Genomic DNA, 15056 nt, shown 5'->3' with positions numbered 1-15056 from the left:
AGTCTGTGGAAGGCCATAATGGCCCTGCTTTAAGTGGTTCGCTGCTCCCGCAGCTCACCACACTGTCTCTGCCTCCGCCGTCATCTTGGATCTCTCGGGTCACCCTTCTTTGGAATGGGAACAAATAAAGATCTCTTCCAGTCAGTTGGCCAAGTAGTTGTTCTCCAGATTTCTTGGCAAAACTTGGTGAGCACATCCAGGGCAGCATCTGATAGCTAGTTTAGATTTTTATAAAAAAGATCATTTTATAAACTCTAGTCTAGTCACTTGCTAGATGTGTGAGGCAGAAATGTATGAAATTGCTATATTTTAAGGCCAAAAAGAGTTGAATATTGACACTTTCAAATTGCGTGGCCTAGTACAACTATCCTCTTAGTTACTTTAATAGCTAGAAATAATACACCTCGTAATATATGTTACAGGTACTGTCAATTACTTACTTTCATTTCCTACCCAGTAGCGGCTTTAATTTTTTTCCCCAGTAGCCACTTTAGTTCTTGTTTAGTAATGAAACTGATTTTAAAGGTTCCATTAAATTCACCTAAGATAACATACATAGTCTCAGTCTCTCTTATATTAGTCACTACCACCAACTACGACAAACATGGAGAACTTGGAGGTGTTACGTAGACATTGCTGGAAGATCTACAGACCTAAGATATCCAGGAAGAGGTCTTAAAGGAAAATTTACTTGATTGGAAAATATTTCTCCATTTCCTCCTCACTCTTAAATCCTGGAATCTGAGCATGGTGACAATCGTTCTCACAGCCACATTAAGCCATGAGTTATTGAAGGCAAATGATATATATGACACAGAAAGAAAGAAAAAAGGTAGTAAACAATCAAAGACCTTGATAATCTTGTGAAGCATTCACCAGTAGCGCTGGACTTGATGCAATGAATTTGTGTGTTTACATTTAGACCACTGTTACCTGTGTATTTTCTCCTATTTAAAGCCAAAACTAATTATAAAATGTTGTTGTTGTTGTTGTAAATAAAATTAATTTTTTAAAAAATCTATTTATCAGAATGACTCTTTGCTTCTCTCTTATTGCCTATGAGTGGGAACCAATTCATAGTTGCTCCTCCATTTCATTTCAAAGGCTGTAAATCACGGGAGAGAAGACTTCCCCTATTTCTCCCTCTGAGCCATTGATGAATCACCAGAGAGATATGACCTTAGTTTTAACAGTGTAACTCCCACCAGAACACTTAAATTGGTGCACTATAACTGTCCACCTGAAAGGGAGTAGACCAAGTAAGTATTTGCATTTTTGCATTCTTTTAACATTTTGTGATTATATTAAAAGAAATTTACCATTTTGCTATTGGTTATCATCTTAAAACTGTTACAGGAGCTGTGACAAAATAATTTATAAATTATGCTATTTAAAAGCTTTAAGGATTTCAACCTATTTTCCTTGTAAATATTAAAATTTACTTTTTCTCTCCAGAAATGATTATGTTGATTCCCTTTATTTGATATACCAAATTTATTTTAATTACTATCATATAGCATTTCTACATGATACCTATTTCTGAATAAAATTTAATATAAACATTGTGTTACTAAGATTAGAAAAACTAATATAACAAAGAGCCACCATTGTACATGCTATTTACTATAAGAGAGCTGAAACTTTGGTTAAACTATTCTTATGTATGAGCCACTGTGGAGAAAGTTAATGTACATTTTAGTACTTTAAATACTTTAATGAATATTTTAAAAATTGATGAAAGAATAATAAAAATACATTTGAGAATGCATATCAGTATCTATACTTCAATAAGCCCTAGAATAATTGTAAAATTTCAAATAGCTTTGAAATATTTAATCTGCTTGCAAGTTTAAAATATAAGAGCAAAAAAGGTTCTCATGAATTAAAAGAACAAGATTTTAAAATCTCACAGTATATCAGTCATTGTCTAGCTATTTGAATCAGTAGCTCTTAATTCTATTCTGGGAAATTATATCACTATGGAATTTTCACTGGCCAATACATAACAAAATGAAATAAAAAAAGAATAAAGACAACGTGGTGAGTTTTTAATACAGCTGGCCTGGTTCAATTTAAAAGTGTGTCCTTTATTCTGAAATGGCGTCCTTTGTTTTCTGGTGAGCCATTGATCACAGATGTCACTTTGTTGTTGCTGCTTAATGTCCTTTCTTAGACTCTAACTTTGGCCCTCAAATTCTATTCATTAATTGTATGGTCTCCTAAATAAAAGTTAAAGAACTCGTAACTTTCCCATTCTTTTTTTTTTTTTTTTACTTTGTATGTTTTTATTTATGTTTAACTTCCTTGAGATATTTTATCAGAGGTATAATTTAAACTGTATTTCTACAATTATCACTGATTTTTTAAAGATAGCAATTACTTTGGAAGTTACTCCAAAATTAATCTCCATATAGTCTCCATTAACTTCCCATAATAATAAAAATATGCTTATAATGATTATACACATTTATTATATAGGAATTGGCTGACATAGAAGAATTTTATGAAATAACATATGAGCAAGAGCCTGTGGTGATGAAGGAGGAAGTTCAAGTTGCTATGAAGAAATTGGCAAAAAACAAGGCTCCAGGAGTTGACAGCATACCAGTTGACCATATTTCAACAAACAGATGCTGCCCTGGATGTGCTCACTAAGTTGTGCCAAGAAATCTGGAGGACAGCCAGCTGGCCAACTGACTGGAAAAGATCGATATTTGTTCTCATTCCAAAGAAAGGTGACCCAATAGAGTGTGGAAATCATTGAACAATATATCATTAATAGCACATGCAAGCAAGATTCTGCTGAAAATGATCCAAAAATTATTAGAGCAATGTGTCAACAGAGAACTGCCAGATGTACAGGCTGGGTTTAGAAGAGGTTATGGTACTAGAGATATTATAGTTAATGTTAGATGGATCTTATCAGAAAGCAGAGAATAACAGAGGAATGTCTATCTTTGCTTCACTGACTATGCAAAGGCTTTTGACTGTGTGGATCACAACAAGCTATGGATGACTCTGAGAAGAATGGAAATCCCACAACATTTGATTGTGCTACTGTGAAACCTATGCTTGGGCCAAGAGGCAGTCATCAGAAAAGAGCAAGATACATGGCTCAAAATCAAGAAGGGGGGTCCATCAGTGATGTATTTTGACTCCATATCTTTTCAATCTATATGCAGAACAGATCATCCAAGATGCTGGCCTGTATGAGGCAGATGTGGCATCAGAATTGGTGGAAGAGTCATCAACAACCTGCGTTATGCAGATAACACAACCCTGCTTGCTGAAACTGAGGTGGACCTGAAGCGCTTGCTGCAAAAGATCAAGGACTACAGCCTTCAATACGGATTGAACTCAACATCAAAAAAACAAAGATTCTCACCACTGGGCCAATTGGCAGCATCAGTATGGATGGTGAAGAGATTGAGATAGCTAACAGTTTTAGTTTACTTGGATCCACAGACAACACTCTTGGTAACAGCAGCCAGAAAATCAAGAGACAAATGGCACTGGGAAAGTCAGCTGTGAGGGACCTCTCAAGAGTACTGAAGAGCAACAACATCAGGCTGGAGACTAAGGTGTGCCTGATCCAGGCTATCACCTTCACAATTATGTGCTATGCATCGGAGAGTTGGACAGTGATTTGGTAAAAGAGAATTGATGCCTTTGAGTTGTGGTGCTGGAGAAGAGTGTTGAATATACCATGGACTGCTAGGAGAACAAACAGATTGGTCCCCGAGAGGGTGAAACCAGGCTGCTTCTTGGAGTCAAGGATTCTGAAGCTTCATCTGACATACTTTGGGCATGTTGAAAGGAGAGACTGGTCCTTGGAGAGGGACATCATGTTTGGGAAAGTGGAGGCATGGCACAGGAGAGGAAGACCCTCGATGAGACGGATCAGCTCTGTGATTGGGGTGGTGGGGATGAGTGTGTCTGAGATGATGAGGTTGGCACAGGATAGAGCAGTAATTAGGGCTCTTGTACATAGGGTCACTATGAGTCACAAGAGACTCGGCAGCATATAACAATAACACTATATAGGAAAATCTATTGTCTATCAATGTCTTTGAGTTGTAGTATTGAAGAAGAGTCTTGAACATACCATGGACTGCCTAGATAACAAACAGATTTGTCCTGGAGAGGAAAAACCAGGCTGTTCCTTTGAGACAAGGATTTTCTCACATATTTTGGGCATATGGCCAGGAGAGACCAGTCCATGAAGAGGGCCATCATTCTTAGAATGGTGGAGGGACAGGACAGGAGAGGAAAGCCCAGGGTGAGATGAACTGACATAGTTATTAGGATAACGGCAGTAAGAGTGTTGGAGAGAGTGAGACTGGCTCAGGAAAGAGTCGATTTCATAGGTCACTTGATGGCCCATAACAACAACCAATAACAACATCGGTTTTAAGTATATTTTTCTTAATGATTCAATGAAGTATACAATTTTAGAAAGCATCTCAACTAATGTGATTTACTTATAAATATTTCTACATAAGGAAGTGTAGATAGCTTAAAATATATACATTTGGAAATTTCATTTATCTTTGTTAACATGTCACCTCTTGTTCTCTACAGATTGTCGATTGTAGATAAAATATGAAAGTTTCCCTTTGAGCTACATAAAACCCAGTCATCCACTTAATAAGCACATTATAACTGCAGAGATCAGATGAAATAAATGTCAGATCATACTTTATTCCTATACAGATGTAATATTTATCCTTCATTACATGAAACAAAAAATAACCTAAAGCAAACTATAGAATGGAATTACAATGTATGTAGCTTGTGCCTTTTTAAATTTTCTAGTTGTTCGTTTTCTTGTTGTGTACTGTCAAATCTGATCCAACTGGCACAGGAAGTGATTACCCCTCCTCTAGCAGAGCACCGGGTGGATTCGAACAGTATGACTTCAGGATTTCAGCACAGATTCTTGCCACTAGGCCACCAGAGCAGGAGTGGCAACTGCTTCCTGAACAATATGCCTCTGGAAACTCTATGAAATTTGATAAATGATGATAGTTATAGAAAATCCTTTTGATCATAAGATCACTATGGGTCATGCTCCAATTGATGGCAATCCACAACAATACAGTTGTTAGATGTCATCAAATTAACTATGACTCAAAGCAACTCTGTGACCAACAGACCTGAATCTTGCCTTATCCTGTGCTTACATCATTGTCTCTGTTCTTCTCAAGTTCATTGTGGTAATTACGTATCAACCCATTGTGTTGAAGATCTTTGTTTTGTTGACCTTCTACTTTTCCCAGAATGATGTCTCTCTACAAGGATTGGTTCCTTCTGAAAATATGTCCAAGTAAGTGAGATGAAGTTTTACCATCCTTGCCTCTACAGAGCACTCTAGTTGCACTTTCTTCAAGACAGATTTGTTTATTCTGGTGGCAGTCCAATCCTCTTCCCTGTTAACACAATTCAAAGGCATCAATTCTTCTGCCTGTCCTCTTTATTCATTGTCCAACTTACAGATGCATAGAAAGCAATTGAAAAGACCATGGCTTGGATTAGTCACACCTTAGTCTTTAAACTGAAATCCTTGCACTTTAGTGCTTTGGAGAGATCCTTGATAGTAGATTTCCCTAATCATCATTTCCAACACATCATTTTCATTTTTTCCCTACAAGGAGGAATCAGGATTGGAGGAAGTAGCATCAGGATTGGAGGAAGACTCATTAACAACCTACGTTATGCAGATGACACAACCCTGCTTACTGAAACTGAGGAGGACCTGAAGTACTTGCTGCAGAAGGTCAAGGACTGCAGCCTTCAATACGGATTGAACTCAACATCAAGAAAACAAAAATTCTCACCACTGTGCCACTTAGCAGCATCAGTATGGATGGTGAAGAGATTGAGATTGTTAACAGTTTTAGTCTGCTTGGTTCTACAATCAACATTCTTAGTACCAGCAGCCAGGAAATCAAGAGATGAATTGCATTGGGAAAGTCAGCTGTGAGGGTCCTCTCCAGAGTACTGAAGAACAATGACATCAGGCTGAAGACTAAGGTGCACCTGCTTCACAATTGCTTGCTATGCATCAGAAAGCTGGACAATGACTAGGGATAATAGAAGGAGAATTGATGGCTTTGAGCTATGGTGCTAGAGGAGAGTGTTGAATATACCATGGACTGCTAGGAGAACAAACAGGTTTGTCCTGGAGAGGGTGAAACCAGGCTGCTCCTTGACGTCAAGGATTCTGAAGCTTCATCTGACATATTTTAGGCATGTTGCAAAGAGGGACCAGTCTTTGTAGAGGGACATCATGCTTGGGAGGATAGAGGGACAGCACAAGAGAAGAAGACCCTCAATGAGATGGATCAATTCAGTGATCCGAATAATGGGAGTAGGTGTAACAGAGACAGTGAGGTTGGCACGGGATAGAGCAGGCTTTAGGGCTCTTGTACGTAGGGTTGCTATGAGTTGCAAGGGACTCGATAGCACGTAACAACAACTGCTACAATGGGTGTTGATTGTGGATGTTGTTGTTGTTATGTGCCATTGAGTTTGAACCTACCCATAGTTCACCTTCCAGATGAATCCAAGTAAAAATGAAATTGACAGCTTCAATATTTTCTCCACTGAGCCTAATATTAAGGGCAAATTATTCAAAATGGTTTCCCTATCCATTAACTTACTTTGCCATACAGATGGACAGAAATATGTAAATTGGGTGTACTAGCCTATCCATTAAAGGATAGGCTAGTCTCATCAGTCCATAAGGTGATTGGCTATTCTCAATCACCCTTACATTGACAGGGTCCTGTAGCAGAATAAAAGAAACCTCACTGCCAGCAAAGAAGAAGAAAGAACATGTAATGCAACCTTCAGGACCAGAGATTCTTGTGCCAGCCAGACTAAGGCCTATAGAGGCAACAGCCCTAGCAGTCACAGTGGAGAACCAGAGGCCTTACATGAGATGGATGAACTTTGGGACTGTTGCACCATTGGACCAGAGCTAAGAGTCTCTAGCCCAAGTTTGTTGGAGGACTTTGGGAGTAGAGCTTCAACTGTCAGGACACTTTGTAATATTAGTCTAAAGACATGAGGCTCAAGACCGTGCCATCTGTTAGCACAGTTCAGAAGCTCTTCTTACTATATTCTGCTACACTTGGATTATAACTTTTTTACTTCCTCAATATGGTTCTGGGATCTGAAAGCTATCACATCGGATTTTGGATCTAGGGATGGAGTAAGATTGTTGTGATGAGTAGAAAGAGGTGCAGGAGTGTGAAGGGCATGTCTGACCTCATGGGAATTAGTTCTGTGCTATTAATGTTTGTTGACAGAGACAATTACCCTTTGTGAAGTCGCTAGTGGTCATCCTCACAAGGGCTTTGGTCTTTTTATAATCCTGATGTTGCTTGTTGGGCCAGAGAAGATTTTTGTTTTCTGGATGTTGAGATATAATTCATATTGAAGGCTTGTAGGCATTGATTTTTTTACAATAAAGTTCTTCAAGTCATTTTTGCTTTCTGCAAGCAAGGTTGTGTCATCTGCATAGAGTAGACTGGTGATGAAACTTCTTTAAATCCTAATGCCACTGTCTTCTTCATATACTCCAGCTGTCAAATGATTTGTTCATTGAATAGATATGGACAAATGATATAACCCTGACACACACCTTTTCCAATCTGTCATATTTTAAATTGTAAAAATATGCATGTGAAATTAACTCAAATAATACATTTAATTTAGCTCAGTGCATCCTAAATATTTGTTTTTAATAGAATAATTTTAAAGGTTAATAGAAATTTTGTTTTTTTTTTTTCCAGTATCAAGTCTTGAAAATCCAATGATTATACATTCAGTTCAGTCTAGGTATATTTTAATTTCTCAGTTGTCCTATTTGACAAATGTTGCTATATTGAATAGCTGTGTTAAAAGTACATTATTCTTATTTATCACAATCTGGATATGAACAAGTCTGTAGCTGTATAAATATAAAATTATGTAATCAGTCTAAACTGGAACTCAGAATTTCTAATTTGTTTATGGCTTTTTCCATCCAAAATAGACCCTTTCAGAAGTTTGTAAAATTTGCTTAAACTCAACTAAAAGAAGCTTTGTATTCTCTTAAAAAATCTTAAATAGGACCAATTTACAAACAAAGAAAACCGAATTTACATATTATTTTTAACGTAAGTGGAAGGAGATAAGCTAAGCAAGACCAGCACATTTGATCTGCATTTCAAGAGTGGAAATAGAAGGGTGAGGATGTGAAGGCTGGGTGTTAATCATAGGGTTGCACAATTAGATGGGTGGGTGGGGTGAAGGAAATGGGCAGGATCTTTTGTGAAAAACAATGTATTCAAACTTTGTAAATAAATCCTTTTTGTTCTTGTTGTTGATTGCCTTTGATCTGAGTACTACTCATCTGTGACCCTATTAACAAAAGGCCTGAAGCTCCTCTATAACTATCAACATTTATCAAATTCATACCACTCCTTCTTCCAAAAAGAAATCAGAGTAAAATAAAAATAAATTTTAAAAAGAGTAATGATGTCATTCTTGGAATTAAAGTATGATTGTTCCAATACTTGCTATGCATCAGAGAGCTGGACAATGACTAAAGATGCCAGAAGAATTGATCTCTTTGAGTAGTGCTGGAGAAGAGTCTTGAACATACTCTGGGCTGCCAAGACAATGAACAATGCTGTCTTGAAGAGGGTGTAAACAAGTTTCTTCTTGAGGCAAGGATTCTGAAGATCTGTCACACATATTTAGAGCACTTGGCCAGGAGGAACTAGTCCTTGGAGAAGGACATAATTTTTGGAAAGGTGGAAGGACAGTAAAGCAGAGATAGACCATGAATGAGATGGATTGACACAGTAACTAGGGTGTGGGTGTGGGCCACTGTCTGAGTCAGTGACAGTGACAGTGAGTCACTGATGCTGGCACATGTAGGGCAGGATTCAGAGCTGTTATACATATTGCTCACCATTGGACCAATTGGCAGCATCAGGATGGATGGGAAAGAGATTGAGGTTGTTCACAGTTTTAGTTTGCTTGGTTCCACAGTCAACACTCTCAGAATCAATAACCAGGAAATTAAAAGATGTATTGCAATGGGAAAGTCTGCTGTTAGGAACCTCTCCAAAGTACTGAAGAGCAATGGTGTCTCTCTCAAGACTAAGGTAGGTCTGATACAGGCATGGTCTTTGCTATCATTTGTTATGCATCAGAGAGTTGGACAATGACTAAAGAGGATAGAAGGAGAATTGATGCCTTTGAGCTGTGGTGCTGGAGAAGAGTATTGAGGGTACCATGGAAAACAAACAGATTGATCCTGGAAAGGGTTAAACTGGGCGGCTCCCTGGAGGCAAGGATTCTGAGGCTCCGTCTAATATACTTTGGACATGTTGTAAGGAGCAACCGGCCCTTGGAGAGGGACATCATGCTTGGTAGGGTGGAGGGACAACACAGGATGGGAAGGCCCTCTATGAGGTGGATTGATTCAGCGACTAGGATAATTGGGATTGGTGTATCGGAGACAAGGCGATTGGCACAGGAAAGAGCAGAGTTTAGGGTTGTTGTACATAGGGTCGTTATGAGTCACAAGCGACTCGACGGCACATAACAACAACAACAGAATAAAAAAGAAGAAAGTCAAAGAACAATAAAAAAAATCTCACTCTGCAAAATCTTTCTAAGTAGTATGTTGTTTTTTGTGCCGTCAAGTCACTTGCAACCCATAGCGACCCTATATACAATAGTCCTGAAATCTGCTCTATGCTGTGCCAATCTTACTGTCTATGACACACCTACTCCCATTACCCAGTTACTGAATCAATCCATTACATTAAGGGTCTTCCTATCTTTTGCTGTCCCTCCACTCTTCCAAGTATGATGTCCCTCTCCAAGGACTGGTCTCTCCTTGCAACATGCCCAAAGTATGTCAGATGAAGCCCCAGAATCCTTGTCTCCAAGGAGCAGCCTGGTTTCACCCTTTCTAGGATGAACTTATTTGTTCTCCTTGCAATCAATGGCATATTCAATACTTTTCTCCAGAACAACAGCTCAAAGGCATCAATTCTCTATCATCCTTAGTCATTGTCCAGCTTTCTGATGCATACCTAGTAACTGCCAAGACTGGATCAGGCACACCTTAGTCTCCAGACTGATACTGTTGTTCTTCAGTACTCTGGAGAGGTCCCTGACTCAATGCAATTCATCTTTTAATTCCATGGCTGCTGGTACCAAGAATGTTGACTGTGGAATCAAACAAACTAAAGTTGTTAACAATTTCAGTCTCTTCACCATCCATGATGCTGCTGCCAATTAGCCAGTGGTGAAAACCTTTGTTTCTTGATGTTGAGCTTCTAACCATATTTAAGGCTGCACTCCTTGACCTTCTTCAGCAAGTGTTTCAGGTCCTCCTCTGTTTCAGCAAACAGGCTTGTGTCATCTGCATAATGTAGGTTGTTGATGAGTCTTCCCTCTTTTAATGATGCTACATGTGGAACTTTTATCTTGCATGTGGAAGATCATTATGATATAGTTTTACTCAGCCTATGTAGCACAGTTCACTAAAATAATGATAAATGGGGTAAATAATAAATTGGCTGAATAAAAGTTATCTTTTACTCAAGTTTATATACAGTAAGGAGAAAAGCTATAATCATCTTCTGGTAGATGTCATACTCAGATCTTGGAGATCAAAGATTATCTTGAAAGTGTCTCTCTCTTCTAGTGCCTTTTGCAAGATGTTACAAAAAAGTTAACTAATTACTGTAGTTGCCATTATTTTTTATTAGGCACACAAACTTCAATCTTAAAATCAGATGACAGTGCATTTATTAATACTTTTGCATAACTGTATAATAGAAATATGGTATAAATTAAAAAATAAACTTGAGGATCTAGATATAGATGGCTATAGATTAAAATATATCCTACACAAAGCCAAAGAAGGTGAAACAAGTATAAATCTGAACAACTCAAGGATATATGGGTGCATTCCTTAGGAAAGATGACAAGGTTATTTTTTACAGAAATGACTACAACAGATTAAATCCTGAGTCACTCTGCCCTTACTAGTTGTCATAAGAAAGGAAACATGAATTATCAGCTGTTCACATAAGCAGATTTAAAGAATCATAGAGAAAAGATTAAATGGATGTAATTTATAATCCAGCTCTCCCTGAAGCTTTCAATGCAGACTTCCATATAGCCTCTTGGGGCCTCATTACTAACCTTCACTGGAGCATATGTTATCATTTTTTTTTTATCTTTGGTATTGACATATTATTGTTTTTAAAAAGTGACTCACAATAATAGGAATAGAAATTCAATAACAGAAATAGAAATTATTGGATTGTCAACCTCGTTTATAAGACTTGTATCTTAAGAACCAATGGAGAGGGAGAAAGAACATCCAGTTTCCTTCTTAGAAAGCCTGATGGTATTTTGACAAAAAGCATTTGGCTTCTATCCAAAAGATGATGATTTGAACCCACGAGCTGCCACACAGGAAAAAGAGGAGGCTCTCTGCTTCCGCAAAGATTCACAGCATCAGAAACCTTATGGGCAGCTGTACTCTGTCCTAAAGAGTCTCTATGGTTCCTGTGTGTTAGAATCGAGTTCATGGCAGCAAGTTTTGGTTTCTGAGTTTTCCTACGATCTACATAAACAAATTAAGGTAAATATGTAGTACCCAATTTTACTGCTAAGTATGTGTATTTTATGAAACTAGAAAAACAAACTTTATTTATAGAAGATTTTCTTTCCTATCTAGTAGATAATAAACTAAGTTATGAATAATTCAGCAGAAACTCTAACTTCCTACTACTATACAGTACTTAGAAATGAATGACCTTTTCCTTCTCCAGATAATTTTGTAAATCAAATTACAAATGGTAAATTTTTGTTATAGGTAGCCTTTCCATAATCTAATACATTATGTTTCATCTCCTAAGGGTAAATTTTTCCCACCAACTTTATGAAACACACACACACACACACACACACACACACACACACAGTGCCTAACTATAAGGAAATCAGGCCATATATAAATTCATAATATTTTTATTAAGGTTTTTATTGTGATTTAATTGTACATTTACAAAGCAAATTGATTTTTCTTTTTTTAAATTGAGATTTTAATGAAAGTTTATAAGAACTTGGATTTCCATTTATTCATTGTTGTACATTTTTCTCCCTGACCCCTATCCCCAGTTTGCTTTTTTCTTTGGAAAAGAAGTTCTTTAATTGTTATACAGTCCCACCCAGACCACTTGACTATGTAGCTCTTATTCTGGACTCTTGTCATGCCAATAATACCTAATCACATATTCCTTTTGTACAGTTCTCTCCCTCATCTGTTTCAATGCTATGTACATTATTTATCCCCTCTTTTCTTAGTTTCCCCCCAACTCCCATATCAATCCTGTTTTATAACATTGGTACTATGCAGTATTTGTCTTTTTGTGACAGAGATATTTTACTCTTGAAAAAATGACCTTGAAGAATTTCATTAGTAGGATTGTTGTTGCTGTTGTTATGTGCTGTAGAGTTGGAACAAACTCATACCTGATCCTTCAGTGGATCTTTAGAGGTGGTAAATTGCATGGCAGGAGATTAGCCATCTTTCTTCCATGGAGCAGTTGGTAGATTCGAACTGCATGCCTTTGGTTTGACAGCATGACCCCTTATCCTTAAGTCACCAGTTCCCTAGCATTAAGACTATTACTGGGTATAAAGTGAGGCTTCTTGGATTTGAAGGCCAGCTTCTTCAACTACTTGCTGTACAATTCTGGCAAATTCCTTAACCTTCAAAAGACTCATTTTCTTCCGTGGAACAAATAAACATCTGTTTCTGTTTTTGAGGATCAAATGAAGTAAGGCTGCTCAAGTAACAGAATGCTCAAGAGTTAATACATTCTCAATAAGTGTTAACCATTATTATTATCCATCTATTGATACTGTTATTTCTACCCCTTAGAAATTAAAGATTAAGGTCTACTATTATAGTCAATAAAAAAGTGCTATGTGTCCATCCTATAAAACGAGCAGAGGAATTTTCTTTTTTTGCCATTGAGCAGGACAAAAAGAATTAGTCATTACATATGTATATAATTGCTATGTGGGGTAATGCATATTGCAAACTATGCAATTTGGCCTAAGTACGCAATCCAGTTGAATAATGTGTAAATAAATTGATACTTTTGCATTGGGGTCATTGTAAACTTAAGACTATATCACTATTTCACAGGGGAAGAGAAAACCTCTTTTCTGTGGTTGATCATTTCCAATTTGTTTTTCTACAGGTTTCTTCAGCATAACAACATCCTTTGCTTGCTTTAAGATTCTACTTTTAAATTGTTGTTATTGTTGTTGTATACTGTCAAGTAAGAACTGACAAATAGCTGACCCTCCAGGGGGTTTTCAGAGGCAGTTAATTGCACAGGAGGAGATTACTCATCCTTCTCCCACAGGGCAGCTGGTGGCCTTGAACCTTGTGCCTTCAGGATTGCAGTGCAACTTCTTGCCACTAAGCCCTAGAGCTCCCTACTTTTAAATTACACACTAAAATGCCCTTTCCAGAACATCATTGACTTTTTTCACTGTGAAAACCTAAACATCCTTCACCCATGACAACTTTTCCTTAATTGCTTGCCTTTTCACAGTATAGTCATCCCTTCTATCAACAAAATTAGAATATGTGTGGTGACTCTGGACTTTTCCACCTCTCTCCCCTCAGTACACACATTCATAGAGTTCTAACTAGTTTACTACACAAATATTCCTTAGGCACACTACAACAGTGAAATCTGCTTTGGTTTTCCAAGTCTCACAAGTTTTCTGCTTTTGATGTGGTGTACTCTTCTTTTGTTTCCTGTTGTTTGTGTAGTTGTTGTTATGTGCCATTAAGTCAACTACAACTCATAGTGACTTTAGGACAAATAGCTGTGAACTCTGATCGATCCTGAGTCAATCTCACCATCTCTGACATATATGCTCTATTACTCCAGTAACTGGGTCAATCCATCTCATCCTTGGTCTTGCTCACCAACCCTAACCCTCCACCCTTCGAAATATGAAGTCCTTTTCCAAGGACTGGTCCCTCCTGCTCACATGCCCAAATTATATGAGACAGAGTTTCAAAATTTTTGCTTCCAAGGAGAAATCTCTAAAGATTGCCTTGGAACATCCAGAAGTCAAATCTAAAGAAAAACATGCCAAAGAAAAAGAGCTGAACAGACGATTTCAAAGGGCAGCTTGGGAGGACAAAGCAAAGTATTATAACAGAATATATAGAGAGCTATAATTGGAGAATAAAAAGAATAAATAGAAATGTTCTTCATTTCTCAAGCTGAAAGAGCTGAAGAACAAATTTAAGGCTCATATAGCATTGCAATGTTGAAAGATGCTATGGGCAATATATCGAATGACCCAGAAAGCATCAAAAGAAGATGAAAGGAATACAGAGTCACTGTACCAGAAAGAATTGAATGATACTAAAAAATTTCAGGAAGTACATATGAAAAGGAGCCAATGATAATGAAAGAGGAAGTGGAAGCTGCATTGAAGGCATTGGCAAAATACAAGGGCCCAGGAATAGATGGGATACCAATCTACATGTTTCAATTAACAGATGCAGCCTTGGATGCAATCACCAGTCTATGCCAGGAAATTTGAAAGATAGCTGTCTGGCCAATGGATTGGAAGAGGTCCATATTTGTTCCTATTCTCAAGAAGGGTAATCCAACTGAGTACAGAAATTATCAAATAGTATCATTCATTTCACATGCAAGCAAAATACTGTTGAAGATCATTTAAAAATGGCTGGAACAGTACATAGAGAGGGAATTTCCAGAAATTAAAGTGGGATTTAAAAGAGGTAATGGCACCAAAGATATTATTGCTGATGTCAGATGGATCCTGGCTGAAAGTAAGGAATACTAGAAGAATGTCTATTTGTGCTTTATTGACTATGCAAAGGTATTTGACTACGTGGATCATGATAAGTTGTGGCCAACATTGAGAAGAATACAAATTCCAGAGCATGTGATTGTGTTCATAAGGAA

The sequence above is a fragment of the Elephantulus edwardii genome, unplaced genomic scaffold (genome assembly GCF_000299155.1).
Source record: "Elephantulus edwardii isolate Elephantulus edwardi_28Jun2011 unplaced genomic scaffold, EleEdw1.0 scaffold00247, whole genome shotgun sequence".
In the NCBI taxonomy this organism is placed as follows: Eukaryota; Metazoa; Chordata; class Mammalia; order Macroscelidea; family Macroscelididae; genus Elephantulus; species Elephantulus edwardii.
The sequence above is the reverse complement of the archived record's forward strand: the minus strand, read 5'-3'. Positions refer to the sequence as shown.